Below are 15,289 nucleotides of genomic sequence, written 5' to 3'. Positions count from 1 at the left end.
TCACCTCAGGAGCAGATATTGGTTAATTCATACTCTTTTTTTTTCCTCTAAACTCTGGTTATACAGCCATTTCTCCTTGTTCTTCTATTCTGGTTGAATTAACTTTATGTTCCTTGTTACAAAACTTGCACAAGATAGAAGGAGACTTTCTCTATTTTTCTTCTAATCTGATCTAGAAATGTTGGGTAAGGCTTTCAATCAAAAGAATGTGGATTTGAGCTTCAGCAGCCTCAGATTAAAACTACTGCCTGGATACATGTTCTGGCCCAATGTTTTTACCTAAAAGGTGAGAACCACATCTCTTTTAGCAATTATTATTCTAAAGAAATAAATTCTCCCTTAGCATTGAAAAACCATGGAAGTTCTGGATCTTGAACAGATGGAGGAGTTACTTCCAACATCTTGGCAGGTACCTGGAGCTTGGAAAAATACCAGAATTACAAGTTGTCCTGTTAGCTAAGATAACTGCATTTTCCCATTCAGCATGTAGGGAAACCAGTCTGAGGTGACTGTGAATGTTGGAGAAGTTAACAGTGATCAGATATTGACTCAGTCCACCCTGAGGTTTTTTCTCCAGTTTTCAGACATATTACCTTTAAAAAACAGAGACACTTTTAAAACTGACACCTCTAAGCACCTCTTTCATAAAGACGGAGCTGTTTTAATAGGTATGATGCTTTTCACACAAGAACAAGCACTGAGGAGTTTAAAGTTTGGCAAACATCTTGTGCCAATGGAGTTTAATTTTTATTTTGCTTTTCTCTTAATTTTAGTGGGACCGATTTTCACACTTTTTATTTAAAAAAATTCAGATCTTTCTTTATAATGTATAACTACAAATCATGGATGTTGAATAGGGACACAGGTCACTTAGAGATTTTAAGAAGAGGCAGTTTCCTCATTTGTGTCCATGCTCTACTCTTGCCCCAGGGTCTGTATTATTCAAGATAACTGTTCCTTTATCTAGTTGCTATTGCTCAGTGTATAATGCAATAACTACTATTTAGCAGGATCCAGATCTGATATGACACCTTATTTTTAATTAGCATTTCTAAATTTTTTTACTCTTAGCTTTCAGAGTATTTCCTAAACATGAGCACGAAGCAAAACTGCTCATATAGAGTTTTTGAACCCCTAGATTACATTGAATTTAATATTTATTGAGAAAAGATTACTTGGAGTTTTTTGTTACATGTATACAAACAACTTTTTCTATGTACTGACCTCTAAAAGCAATAACATTTTGTGTTTGTGTAAACAAGGTGGTTGTTTTCTGTGTGACTTACCTTGGTTAACCAAAGCATTTGGTCTCTTGAATCCCATCAGATGTGAGGGTTACTTCATTAAAAAATGTATTTAGTGCAGCAAATATTCAGCATACATTTTGTAGTGCTGTTGGGACCTAGATTAAAATTCTAGTATACCAAATAGCCCATTAGATTGCACAGTTTCTGTGGATTTTATTTGTAAAAACAAGATATCCAGATAAAACTGAGTGAATACACTTACTACTTTAAAGAAAATTAAAATGTTTCTAAAATGCATCATGGATAAATTGTATACTCTGGGTACCTTTCTGGATACTTTAAAGAACTCTATAGGATGGAAAGGTGTCAGGGAAAAGATTATTATGGCTGTCAAAGATGAATCTTCACTATTTCAAAAGAGATTACATTTAGTTTTAGTTCTCACTATCTTGTGATAGCTATAAAGTCAATACTGGTACAGCATCCAGACTTGAAAACTAGTTTGAGTTCATGTGTATCTAAAGAACCATTAAAATATTCTCAATTAAAATGAATGACTTTTGTTCCCCTGCAAATTTCAGTGGGATTTTGTGAACTTACTGAATAAATCTACTAACCACTCAAATCATCATTGTGGTTAGCCTTCGTGAACAAAGATTTGAGGAGGGCTTTACCCACGTTTGTTACAAGTGCACTGGTGGCTAATAAGGCCAATATGAGATAGACAAGTCTGGTTGCAAAAGACACAGCAGAAAGACTCCTTTAGGTGGTAAATTCTACAAGGCACGAATTTTTCTGCCTTGTCTTTTCTCCTCAAGAGTGATCCTGCGTGCGTTCTCAAAAGCATCAGCAGCGTTATAGATGGTGTGTCTCCAGACCTCTCAACTGCAGGCCAGAGTAGACCAGTTATGATGATCAGTATGGCCAAGGCTGAGATGTTGTTTCAGGGAGTCCTTGTATCTTCTCTTTGGGACTCCTCTCTTGCAGCAGTCAGTGGCAAGTTCACCATAAAGCAGGATCTTAGGGAGATTGTGGTCCTTCATCCTTGAGACATGCCCTGCCCAGTGCAGCTGTGTTCTCAGAAACATGGCCTCAATATTTGCAATTACTGCTTGTATTAGTCACATAATCTGACCAGTGGATGTTAAGGATTGTACAGAGGCAGCGTTGATGGAAGCGTTCTAGGAGTTGCAGGTGGTGGTGGTAGATGACCCATGATTCAGATCCATATAAAAGAGTAGACAGCACAATGGTTCTGTAAATACTGATTTTTGTACTTTTCTTCAAGTGTTTATTTTGCCAAACTCTTTTATGAAGCTTTCTGAAGGCACTGTATGCCTTTGCTAACCTGTTGTCTATCTCTCCATCAATCTTACCATCCGAGGAGATGATGCTACCTAGGTAATTAAACTGCTGGACTGATTTGAGCATTGATTGGCCAATGGTGATATGGGGATGATGGAAGACTTCCTGAGGTGTCAGTTGATAGAGAACTTCTGACTTGTTTAAGCTGACTTCCAGCCCAAAGAGCTCAGCAGCATCTGCAAAGTAGGATGTTAAATGCTGCAGAGCTGCTTCTGTGTGGGTAACAAGGACAGCATCATCAGCATAAAGCAGCTCCCAGACAAGATGATTTAAGGTCTAAGGGTGGGCCTTCAGTCACCTTAGGTTGAAAAGGCTTCCATTAGTACAGTATCGAATGTAGATACCGTCCTGATCATCGAGGTCTGCTGTGGCCCTTTGGAGCATCATGCTGAAAAAGACTGTGAATAGAGTTGGTGCAAGAACACAGCCTTGTTTCACACCATTGGTTATTAGAAAGGGCTCAGAAAGTGCGTTGCCGTATCTGACTTGGCCATGCTGATCCTCATGAAGTGAGATGATCATTTTAAGGAACTTGGGGGGACAACCTAAACATTCCAAAATCTGCCATAGACCTTTTCTGCTCACAGTATCAAAAGCCTTGGTGAGGTCAATAAAGGGTTACATAGAGACCTTTGTTCTGTTCCCTACACTTCTCTTGTAGTTCTCTGGGAACAAATACCATGTCTGTGGTACTCCTGTTGGCTCTGAAACCACACTGGCTTTCAGGTAGAATTCCTTCTGCTATAGTGGGTATTAGTCTGTTCAAGAGTATTCTTGCCAGGATTTTGCCAGCAATGTAGAGCAGAGTAATACCACAGTAATTTCAACACTCTGATTTAACTCCTTTCTTCTTATACAAAGTGATGATGACTGCATCACGAAGGTCTGATGGTAGTTTGCCTAGTTGCCAACAGCTTACCACAAACTCGTGAAATTTAGTATGGAGTACTTGGCCCCCATGCTGCCAGACTTCATGTGGAATTCCATCAACCCCAGCTGCCTTGCCGATTTTCACCTGCTGAATGGCCTTAAGGGTTTCTCCTAAAGTGGGGGCAGCATCCAATTCATTCTTGTTGTGTGATGAACTGAATAGTTGAGTCTTGGACTACTCAGCTAGTACTGAAAAGAGTCTGAAAGTGTTCAGACCATCAATTCAGAATGGAGGTTTTATCTGTTAGAAGCTGTCATGGTTTGAGAGCTCCAAAATCCAATACCCTAGTCCAAGTCCCCCTCCCACATCTCAACCCAGTGTGAGATGGGTGTTCCAGACACCACACGAGACTCAGAAAGGGGAAAAGGCAATATATTACAATGACTGTACAAATAAATACTACAATACATTATATACAATCTTAATTATCTCTACCATGACATAAGTATTTAGAATGGATCAAATCTCTTCTCCCTTCCAGGAGGGAAGAAGGAAAAGATCCCTTTTCACTCTCAGAGCAGTAATGTCTCTAAGGGAGCAGGTTCTCTGTCCCTCTCTTCCATGCAGCAGCCATAGCTGGATCTCTGCCAGTACACACGAGGGGGTATCCAAGCCCCTCAGCCTGTCGTCTCCAAGCAAGGGTCTTCTCTTCCATGGAGTGCTTAACAGGGACAAAACTCGCTTCAACACGTCATATCATGGGGGGTAAGACCCCCATGAAGGTCCCTTCCTCAGGGGATTCACCCCTGATTCAGAACATCTCCGTCAGCTTTCAGTTGAAGGCCTTTGCCTCAAGAGTTCTATCAGAACTTCTGCGCTCTGATCTCAGGCTGCTAGTTTAGCTTGGCAGCAGCGGTGAAGGGGGGCCAAGGTCATCCCCTCTGCATTCCTTTGGCCGTCCTGGTCCAGCTTTCCAGGACACCTGAGCTTTTCAGCTCCTCTCTGCAGCGCATGTTGCACTTCACCCCTCCCTTCTAGGAGGGGTCTCCAAGGAGTTTGGGGTCTTTCGGTTCAGTTCTTACCCCAAAAACTCTGTCTGTAGAGCTTAGTCTTGTTCCCTCTCTCTGCTGCTGGCTCTCTTTCTCTCTCAAACAACTCTGCGTCTGCATGTTTGTTTCTGCTCCTTATCTCTTCTGGCTCTCTGCCACCGTTTCTCCGGTCAGTGCTGGTCTGCAGCTGCTGCTGCTGCTCACAGTGAAGAAACATCCCCCAGCTCTTAGCAACAGATACATAGTCCAGCTTGACACTGTTCCAAGTCCCTGTAGCCCCCAGCCAGGGCTGGGGGGTGGCCAGAGCCCCCCAGGGGGCTCCTGCCCTCACTCCTCGTGGCCTTACAACATGGCTACTTCTTCTACAACAACTACAACTACCTTCTCTTCTGTTCTGCTTGTGATATGTTTACATTTTGCATCCCTCTGTCGCAGCAAGACATAATCAATGAGGTGCCAATGCTTAGATCTAGGATGCATCCAGGTTGTCTTCAGACTATTTTTCTGCTGAAAGACAGCATTAGTGATGGTGAGCTGTTGCTCCACACAGAATTCTAGCAGAAGTCGATCATTATCGTTGCAGTTTCCAATGCCATGCTTGCCTAAAATTCCTTTCCAGGCTTCAAAATTCTTTCCTACTCTGGCGTTGTAATCACCAAGGATAATGATCTTATCATCTGCAGGCACCTTCTGGGTAATGTGGCGCAGGTCAGTGTAAAATTTATCTTTTTCAGTAGGGTCAGCTTGGAGAGTTGGGGCGTATATACTAAAGAGGACAACATGTTGCTTCTTGTGTAGTGGAAGGTGTAAGGAGATAATGTGATCAGAATGACCTGTCAGTAGATTTTTGAGTTTAAGAACAATAGAGTTTTCAATCATGAAGCCGACTCCTGAGACATGCCTTTCGGTTCTGGGTTTGCCTGACCAAAAGAGTGTGTAACCGGCACCATGTTCTCTGAGGCTGCCTTCCTCGTGAAGGCGAACTTCACTAAGAGCAGCAATGTCGATGTTGAGATGTGACAGTTTGTGGGCAATTAGAGCAGAACGACGCTCAGGACGTCCACTGTCCGCAGAATCAAGCATGGTTCTGATGTTCCATCGTGCTAGAGTTAATTTGGGTACACCTTTGGAGGCAGGTGTGTGCCTTTTTCTTTTGATCTTTGTGCGACCACATTTGGAGACGATGCCCGTTGGCCATGGTTAACCAACCGGGTGAAGGGTGGAGATAAGCTTTGGTTAGGTCACCTTTTCTAGGCCTCTCTCCGAGTGGAGCAAGCAGTGCTGTCCTTGAAAAGTCTGCTTGGTCGTTCAGGGTGCTGCCCAAAGAAACTGTCATCTCCAGTCAGCCTCTGATGACCAATATCCTGAACCACCTGCATGCAGGGTTGGGTCTGCGGCTTCCAGTGCATCTTTCACCTGCCATTTTGACCTTCACCTGTTGCTGCAGGGCTTTGCAAATGTGAGTAAGGCCTTTGAGCCTGCGCAATGGATTTTTTAGGTGAGACACAGTATGTGTGGAACTGGACTCACCCTTTAATCCTAAGGTTCATCTGCCAGGGCCTAGCGAGCTTGGACGGTGGCAGCAAGGTCCTCAGGACGTAGGTTTAATTAGAGTGACCTTCTCTTATCTGCCCAGGTTTAGAATAAGAGTTGTCCTTCTCCTAGGATGACTGCCAGAAGGCTAACAAGCTCATCCTGCCCAAGGATGTATTGTATCTGGCCCTATGGTTTTGACCTGTCTGGCATGGGTGACCCCGCCAAAGGCATGTACCATCCCCAGCATAGCTCATAACCACATAGGGTACACAGGCTTCATTCCTATTAAAACTTCCAACTTTATTGCCACCGATCTATATTCAATCCCAAGGAAATACCCTGGGACAACCCTTTGTCCTGAGCACCCTTGCAGGATGTAACAAATGTATCCAGAACATATTGAGCCTGGGCAGTAGCTGCAGGTGAGCCAAAACCAAACAAACAGACAAACCGTTCCAGCCGCTGTAACCACCCGGAGCTCGAGTGCCTCTCAAGGCCCTAGCCTGGCCGAGACCCCCAACTCCCTGGAGGAAACCATTATCCACCCTGGCCTTATCCTCCCCCCCCACCATGTTGCCTCATATCTTCCCACGCACCGCTTACCTGTGACACTTCATGCAGGGCTGCCCCACCCTGGGGGTCCTCCTGCCAGTCCGAGGACCCCCACGGCCCGCCCATCACCCTTTCCCTCCCCAGACTGGACCGGCAAACCTCTCTGTGCTCCAAGGCTTCCCCTCTCCTCTCCCACGAGGGTGCAAAGCCACACCTACGAAGCTCCCCATCTCCTTTCCCCACCTGGGGGCCCCCGCGCCCGCGCAGAGGTTCCAGCGGGGGGGGGGGAACCACTCAAATAAAATGGAGCTATATTGCCAAGAGAGTTTAATATGAAAAAAAAACCAGATACCTATAGAAAAATTAAATGTTTGTGTTCCAATTAAAAGACAAAACATGATGCCTGGCAGTAGCTGAATACAAGTGGACAAGTCTGTACATTTCCCTTTCCCTTTCCCTTTCCGTTTCCCTTTCCCTTTCCCTTTCCCTTTCCCTTTCCCTTTCCCTTTCCCTTTCCCTTTCCCTTTCCCTTTCTTGCCTTGCCTTGCCTTTTTCCAAAAAAATAAGCTCATAAAGCCTTAAACATAATTTTCTATCTTCTTCTACTCTACTAATTCCATTAGCAAGCATTTTTTTTTGGCCTCTAAGGAGTACAAATAACACACTAAATAATTTCATGGGTGCACCTCTTTTTAAATTATCTTTGTTGCAAATAGCTTCTAAAAACCACCTACAACCCTCCAGTAGCCACAGAACTTTTGGATGATACTCTGGAAGTATCTATAAAATAGGATGCAGCGTCACACTTAACACTCTGTCATGAGGTATTGCCAACTAGGAAAAACAGCTCATTCTTCTAATCTCACCTAATGTAACATGTTCAGTTTTCTTGTGCTCATTTATTGCCCAAAATTTGTTTCTTCTATTTAATCATGAGCCTTCTTATCCAGTGAAGAAACTCATCAGATATGAACGATATTTTACAATGGAACAAAATTAAGAATGAAAATTAGCTGGAAACAAGCTACAGTTAGAGATACTGTAGTTATGCATTAGAGAGCATTGGTCCTCTACATGTATTTTTCATTCATGAATGACTGAAACATGGTAAAGATATTAACATAATATATATAAATTATTGCCACTGTGGTGCATGAATAAAATACTTCCCATCTTTTTTTTTTTAATTTTTTGATAACTAAAAACTTACCAACTCTATCAGTTACATAAATGTGTGGCCAGGGGAAAGAAGCATGCTGCATGCTCAGTACTTATTTGGAGTAACACCTTCTTACTTTTCTGTACTGAAATGGCCTCGATATGTCCCTCTTATTTATTATGGTTGTTTTAATTATTCTCTGATTCTTGACATATTATTCCTAAAACTTGGTTAGCCAGAGCTTTAGAAAAGAACACAGGATTTCCAAGAATTACCTGGGTGAACTTGGTCAGTCCCTTGACCAAACAGATTCATTTGATTTGTCTGTTTCAGTGACCTTTTAACTTACAGTCATCTGCATTCCGTTCATGCTTTATTTCATTTTCTTTTACTGGAGAGCACTTTGGAATGTTTGTCATGAAAAGTGCTACATAAATATTAATGTATTGATAGTGTTATGGCTTTTCAAGCCTATTTTTCATTTCATGGGTTTTAAGAGCAACAAAATTTACTGACTATACAGAAAATATAGTATAATGGACTTTTTGAAATGCCCTGAATAGATAAAATACATGAATTATTAATCCCATGGAAGTCGGTACTGTCTTGCTTATAGACGAAATTTTCTGTGCCAATCCAAGATTTTATATTCTACTGTGCAAAGTTTGTGATGAATACACTGTATGGCTCTAGTTTGTAAGCAAGCATATGTTCCTAATTACATTCTAAATATAGTTATATGAATTTTATGTGCACAGTGTTATCATCAGGATGCACCCTGAACCTCTAAAAACTATGAGGAACAGGGAGGGAGACATTCGTATTGGACTGTGTTTCCTACAGATAGTGTTAGCAGGCATCCTTCATCAGAGAAAAGCAGCTTCAGATTCTGAATGAGACAAGGAGAGTGTGCTTTAGGAATATCTTGTCTCAATTTATTCCCCACTATTTTTTTTTTCCCATGACCTGATGATTCCCTGTCTTTCTTTTTTTATTTCTTTTTTTTTTCTTTTAGTGGTTATTCTGCCACCTGGGCTCAACAGCTAAGTTATAAACTGTGAGGCTCGTTTATCACATCGTGGGAGGGAAGCTGGCAGAATCTGTAAATCTGCAGCAAAGTAGTAATACAGGCCAATGAAAACAAATGGACCTCAAGGTAAAGGCTACTCTCAAATCTTAACTCATCCAGATGTTTTCAAAATCATGAATGTTTAAGCCCCCAAAATCTTCAATATCTTTTATAAGGTAGTGGCCAGATTCAATTGAACTAGGGGAAGAATGCATGAGGCTTGAAACCTTGTCCTTAAGATTTCCATCAATTGTCAACCTAATATGAACTGTGATAAATTTTCCTATTAAAAACCAAACTCTAAACATTAATGTTCCATGTCAAAGAAAGGCCTGAAGGGTGTTGAATGACTTTTTTTTTCCCACTGCAGTCAGTTATATCCACTTTCTCAAAGTTCACCCCTACTTACTGTCCTGCTGCATCATGGAACATCTTTCAGCAATGTTGGCCTCTTAAAGGCCCTGGTTCCCCTTCCCTGTATTTTTATGACTGACTAAGGTATAAGATATCTAGCTGCTCATGAATGCTTCTGCAGCTACAGAAAATAACAGACCAATACTTGATATTCTTCCTTATACATCTTAAGCCAAAAACACAGGTAATTCTTGCTGTAGAGCAACACCAACCCTCAAACTGTGTGAAAATTCTGTAGTCAAATACTAAGTCTTTATTTGAGGACAGCCTGACGTATAGCATCCATCCATCCATCCATCCATCCATCCATCCATCCATCTGTCTGAAGGTGCATTATATCATCTGTCATTGTAGTCTGAACTTGTTGACCTTCACAACACAGAGCAAGATTCATCTACTAACTCAAGTGCTTGCCAAAGTGATATGGGGATTCATACGATCACAAGTAACTATTTATATTTTAATCTCTAATCATTCTCTCAGAATTTGTTAGTTAAGTGCATTTTAAAAATCAATCAATAAACAAATATGTCAGGCCCACTTCAAGGGCAGAATGTATATCTCCCCTCTGAGTCATAGTTACGACAATATTGCGTATAACCTCAGACAAACAGCAAAAAGTAGTACAGCAGTGTGGAAAACTTAAGAGTCAAATTGTACAACTACTTTTTTACTGTTCTATTTTTTGAAGCTGAAAAGTAGTAAAAGAGAGACTTCAGAATTGAAAGAATCTCCAGGTATTTTATATATTTAAAATAAATAATATCTCTAATTTAAGCTTGCACAGAACTATGTAGCTGTGTAATTTTGGTTTTTTCCACTCTTATAGTGTTTTGCTCGTTATCATGCCCAAAGCTGAAAGGCAGTTACAATCTGGTTTTCAAAGCTTCCTTTTAACGTGACAGGAATTTTATTCCTTTTAGTAGGAAAATTAGGCAACTATTTAAGTTGTTGAACAACTGTCTTCCATGTTTTTTGCCTGAAGACCATTTGGGAGGAGGGGGCAAACAAACAAACAAACCAACTAACAAACAAACCAACCAAACAACAACAAAAAAACCCTGCCCAAAATTGAAACTACTCAATTTTAAAATATAGATGTTTTGACTACACATAGAGCATGTGCAAAGGATTACAGGTGATGGTCATCAGTGTTTGCTAATATACCATAAAAAATTTAGCATATTATTTCTTTGTAGGTGGTTTTCCCACCAATTTACTGGAGGATGAATGGAATAGATGTTTCTGTGGAGAGAAATAGATGATAGATACCTGGCTACACAGAAGTATACTTTTTTTCTTTTTGTGTGAAATAAGTAAGAACTGATGTCTTTCAATCTGACTTGTTCCTTCCAGAGAAGACAGGAAATATGAAGAATTTGCCTAAAAAGAATTGTATTTTTACCAGTCTCACACAAGCTACAAACAGTCCAGATTCTGAAGTGTTTTATGGGTTAATTTGGTGCTTATCTTCCCAGTTAAAGGTAAGAGACAAGTCTCTTAAAATACCCTGGATCTGTGCAGTGGTACTGAAGCACATTCCCAGAAAAACTCATTTAAAGATAATATTTTGAATTTTTACTGTGAAATTGTTGTCAGGGAGTGTATGTTGGTTCATTTTCTGTCTCTTATATCATCATTCAGAAAATTCATAATGTCTTTTGAAGCTGATTAATACAGGACTTTGTTGAGTATAAGAGACGACCTTTAGATCTCTCATTTTTTTGCTAAATTTTTAAGAACTCTCTAAACAATAATATTAGCAAAATTTTTATTAAAGTGAGTTGTTATGATGATATTTTTATTCTTTCCCCTTGAACTTGCTCTAGGAATGTAGTTCAGGTTGTTACCTTAGTATTTCAGTGACTTGCCTGCACATGTATTAATTTCCTCTTTTTGTCCCAAGACTTTGAGAACTCCAGTATGTTCACTCTGTGACCTGGTAGGATAGTCCATGCAGCTCTTTTTCTCAAAATCAAAATTAACTTCCTCCTTTTTATGTTTTGGAAGAGAATAAAGCATAATTCGTGTATTAGGAATTAAAACATTCCGCTGTCAACAGAAGCAGAGTACACAGCGGTAATAAATATCCATCACCAATCTGATGACAAGTGAAAAGTGACTTTTAACAATATTGATACTAGAAGCACTGGTTAGACCTCAGACACAAAACTTCACAAAATTGAGTGGAAAGAAAGGTGAGTTCAATTCCATCTCTGTGCAAGTGGAAACATGTCATATGAATGGAGATTGTTCTACAAACTGAGATAAAACAAGTATAGAGTGTTTCAGACTAGTAAAACACAGACCAAAAGAATATGAATATTGACCTATCAGAGAGGCATGTGAATAAAAAACATATTTAAGCCAAAGCATGCTGTTGGAATGAGATCTAACGGGTTTACAATTATTATGAACGTGTTTTGACTAAGAGTTTAGAGGCTTTGAACTATCATAGCCATAAAGTCTAGAAAGCTTTGAAACAAGGGTAATGAAAGTGGGAAGCTGATGTAATTCATCAGGGGAACCTTGTGGGGGTACCTCTGCATGGTGCAGGAGGCAGATGGCCTCCATCATCTGGGAAATCTCCTCAAATCTTGCACTCCCTCATCACCCATGTGCAGATTCAGTAGGCTAATTGCAGAGAAAAGCAAAATTGGCAGTTATTACTGGAGATATGAAGAGAAGTGTGTGACAGACTGAAATGTTGTTAATGTCCTAAATATTGTCAAAAGCATAGAAAGAATTTTTGTCAAACTGCAAAGAAGCAACTAACTCCATTCTGGGACTTCCAAAGAATCCCCCTCACCAATATTCCTCCTGACTGGCACTTGGAATTTGATGGGAACTTGAGATAAGACTATTGTCCACTTATCTCAGGTCTGACGAGAAGTAAACAAGGCTTAGGGTGGAAGAAAGTACCTGTGTCAAGAATCAGCCCTAGCTGGCCTCAGTGGGTGGAGGAGGAGAAGGATTCTGGGTGTGTGATGGTAAAATCTCTCTGTTCGAAACAGAAGTAAACCCACCCCTGCGGGAAGATCACGTACACACTGGACATTCATGTGAGAGACAGCTGAGAAGGGGTGCTGATGACTTCTTGCACTACTGACCATTCTAGCGTTAGATACAGCAGAGTTGATTTTAGCCTCCGCTATTTTTAGTAACCATCTTGATGATAAACACTGTTAATGAAGAAAGGCTATGAAGGCAATGTTAAAATATGTTTTAATTTGTAGTCTTTTCTTGATAGCTTAATATACATTATTCTTTTAGATAAGTGAAGTCTTCGCTTTCTGGTCTTCTTCACAAATTCTGAACTGTGTTTACAACAATTTCAACCTCACTGGAGGGCAGCATTTTATTGTGGGAAATGTGACTGGAGGGGGATAAGAGAGAATAATGGGAAGAAGAGATTAGGTTGGGTAATAAACAAAAGTTGGGAGAAATGTGATACTTATTAGCTGAAAGGGAGAGGATTGCCACCAAGTTGATTAGAGGCGTGGAACAACTCTGCTATAAGAAAGGGCTGAGAGAACTGGGTTTGTTCAGCCTGGAAAAGACAAGTCTTTGGGGTAAACTAAATGTGGCTTTCCAGTAACTGCAGGGAGCCTGCAAGAAAGATGGAGAAATACTTTGTCCAACACTATGTAGTGACAGGACAAGAGGGAATGGATTCAAACTGAGGTCAGGTTTAGGTTAGATATTTGGGAAAAATTCTTTACTATGAGGGTGGTAAGGTATTGGAACAGATTTCCCAGAGAAATTGTGGATGCCCCATCCGTGGATGTGTTCAAGGCCAGGCTGATTTGAGGAACCTGTTCTAGTGGAAAGTGTCTCTGGCCATGGCAGAGGGGTTGGAACTAGACAATCTTTAAAGACCCTTCCAACCCAAACTATTCTATGATTCCATGATTCTGTGAAAAGGATCAACACAGCAAATGGAGGATAAAAAAGAAAAGGAAGCAGGGGAGAAAATCCTTAGACAGAGACAGAGGTGGAAAACTGTACTGGTGGCAAAAAATAACAAAAGCCCATCAGTTGTACACAGTGATGTATTTTACTTAATTTTTCTTTTGCGTCCTTGATCATTTATTATGACAACTACTTTTATAAAGATACTTGAAAATACTAGGATCCCCTATCACTTATCTGCATGAATTCTACCAAATTCCCATTATTGGCCCCTATAGGAAAGGCAGTGCAAAAGTGTAGCCTAATGCCTTAACGTTTACAGCTTTTGTTTTCCCCTTGAGTTGACCCAGACAGGAATAATTGCTATGAGATCAATGCTTTGCTTGAAATATAAGATTACACTTTGGTCAGAATTCTTTCAGGCATCCATGAAGAGCCTGCTCCACAAACGCCAATAATTTTGCCTTTTAAAAATACTACTTTTTTTTTTTTTAATATTAGATTGTTAACCTATTATTGCAGGGTAGATTTATTATTACTACAAGTTCTGATTTTGAGTTCTTATCAGGCACTGCTTAGGAGAGTGCCTACATCTTGAGTGTTTTCAGTGCGTTAGAAAAGGCACTTCAGAATTTCAAGGCTGACATCCTACTTTTGATGTCAACTGCTTTTCCTTGTGTGTAAGAGAGGAATTGAGGGATTGAGGGTCTACCTAAAGTGCATAATATGCCAGCAGAAAAGTGTGTGGATACTTGAGCCTATGACAATGAGAACTAGATAACTGAGTTCCAGGTAAGGAGAAGTATAGATGCTATTTTCTCAAACACCTGGGTTTGCCTGTATCATACTCTCTGTGAAGTGGAACAAGCAGGGTTCACCAGACTTTCATTGCATTGACGCTACCAATACTGATCTTCTTGTTGATCATATTATTGCAGCACTACGGAAAGGTTAGACCTTTTTTTCAGGGAGTGTTCCTCTTATACGGACTTATAGTTCACATAGTGCTCAAGGTATTGAGATCTGAGCATGGAGGTGAGCTATGGAAACAAAGCAGGAGTTCTGAGTTTTGGAGATACTCATTAAACACTCTAAGAAACCTCTTAGCATTAGCCGAGCTTCAGTCTCCTTCAAAGTAGATGATAATGTGGCATTCTCATACATGAGTCGTAAAATCTGCTCTGTTTTTTTAGGTAGAACCTTTTGTCATGCGCTTCCTGGAAAGACAGCATAAAAATGTAGCTGTAGTGTCTACTCTTTATTTAATTGGATCATGTAAAGCACTCCTGATGCAGCACAAAGACTTTTAGGATGGAGGCCAAGATAATCACATGATGTAATTTTGCCTTTCAAGAGCTGCCCTTAGTTCTAACAAAACATCAGTGAAGTTTGTTTTCCTTCAAAACAGACTTTATCTTAGAGCAGAAGACGTGCAGAGTTCAGTGTTGGTAGCTGTGACACTGTGGGCCTAGCAGACTTCTGCAGCCTTTGATTCTCCTAAAATCACTATGTGTCAGATGCTTTTGAAAGAAGTAAAAGTGACTGTGTCACTCAGAAGTCTGAAGCTGGTGCCAAGAATAGTTGCAAGACTATCAGCCAGTGAAATAGTCCTCACGCAAGATCTTTTCTTCTCATTCAGCTGCTGGCTGCTATTTAAGACGATCTTTTCTACTGAATTTCTTATGGAACTCTAAAGCAATATTGAAATATCAAATGCTTTCCTGTACTGGTGAATGAGTATGGAGCAATGCGTGGAATTTTTTCACATTGATAAATGTTCAACTTTTTATTCAATTTCTTTTAAAAAGAAATATTCTGAACATCATGTGAAGTTTTTCGGTAAATGTTTCCCATTAGATCTAACTGATCATATTATAATTATTCTGATCTAATCTTTACGGTTCTTGACTAAACCTTCAGAAATTCTCTGTAGGGAAAGCTCTCAAAGTAAGATTAGATATTTTATTTTTAGAAAAATGATTGTGATGATAAAAATTTTATTAACAGAGGTATAGATGACTGTACTGTAATCATTCATGAGGGAAACTGCATCCTTTCCAAAACCATCTGAGTTATGACTTGCCAGTATTTCCATTTACCTCTAAATTTGTATTT

This window comes from Corapipo altera, unplaced genomic scaffold, assembly GCF_003945725.1.
Source record: "Corapipo altera isolate COAL_440 unplaced genomic scaffold, ASM394572v1 61286, whole genome shotgun sequence".
In the NCBI taxonomy this organism is placed as follows: domain Eukaryota; kingdom Metazoa; phylum Chordata; class Aves; order Passeriformes; family Pipridae; genus Corapipo; species Corapipo altera.
Note: the sequence above shows the minus strand (reverse complement) of the source record.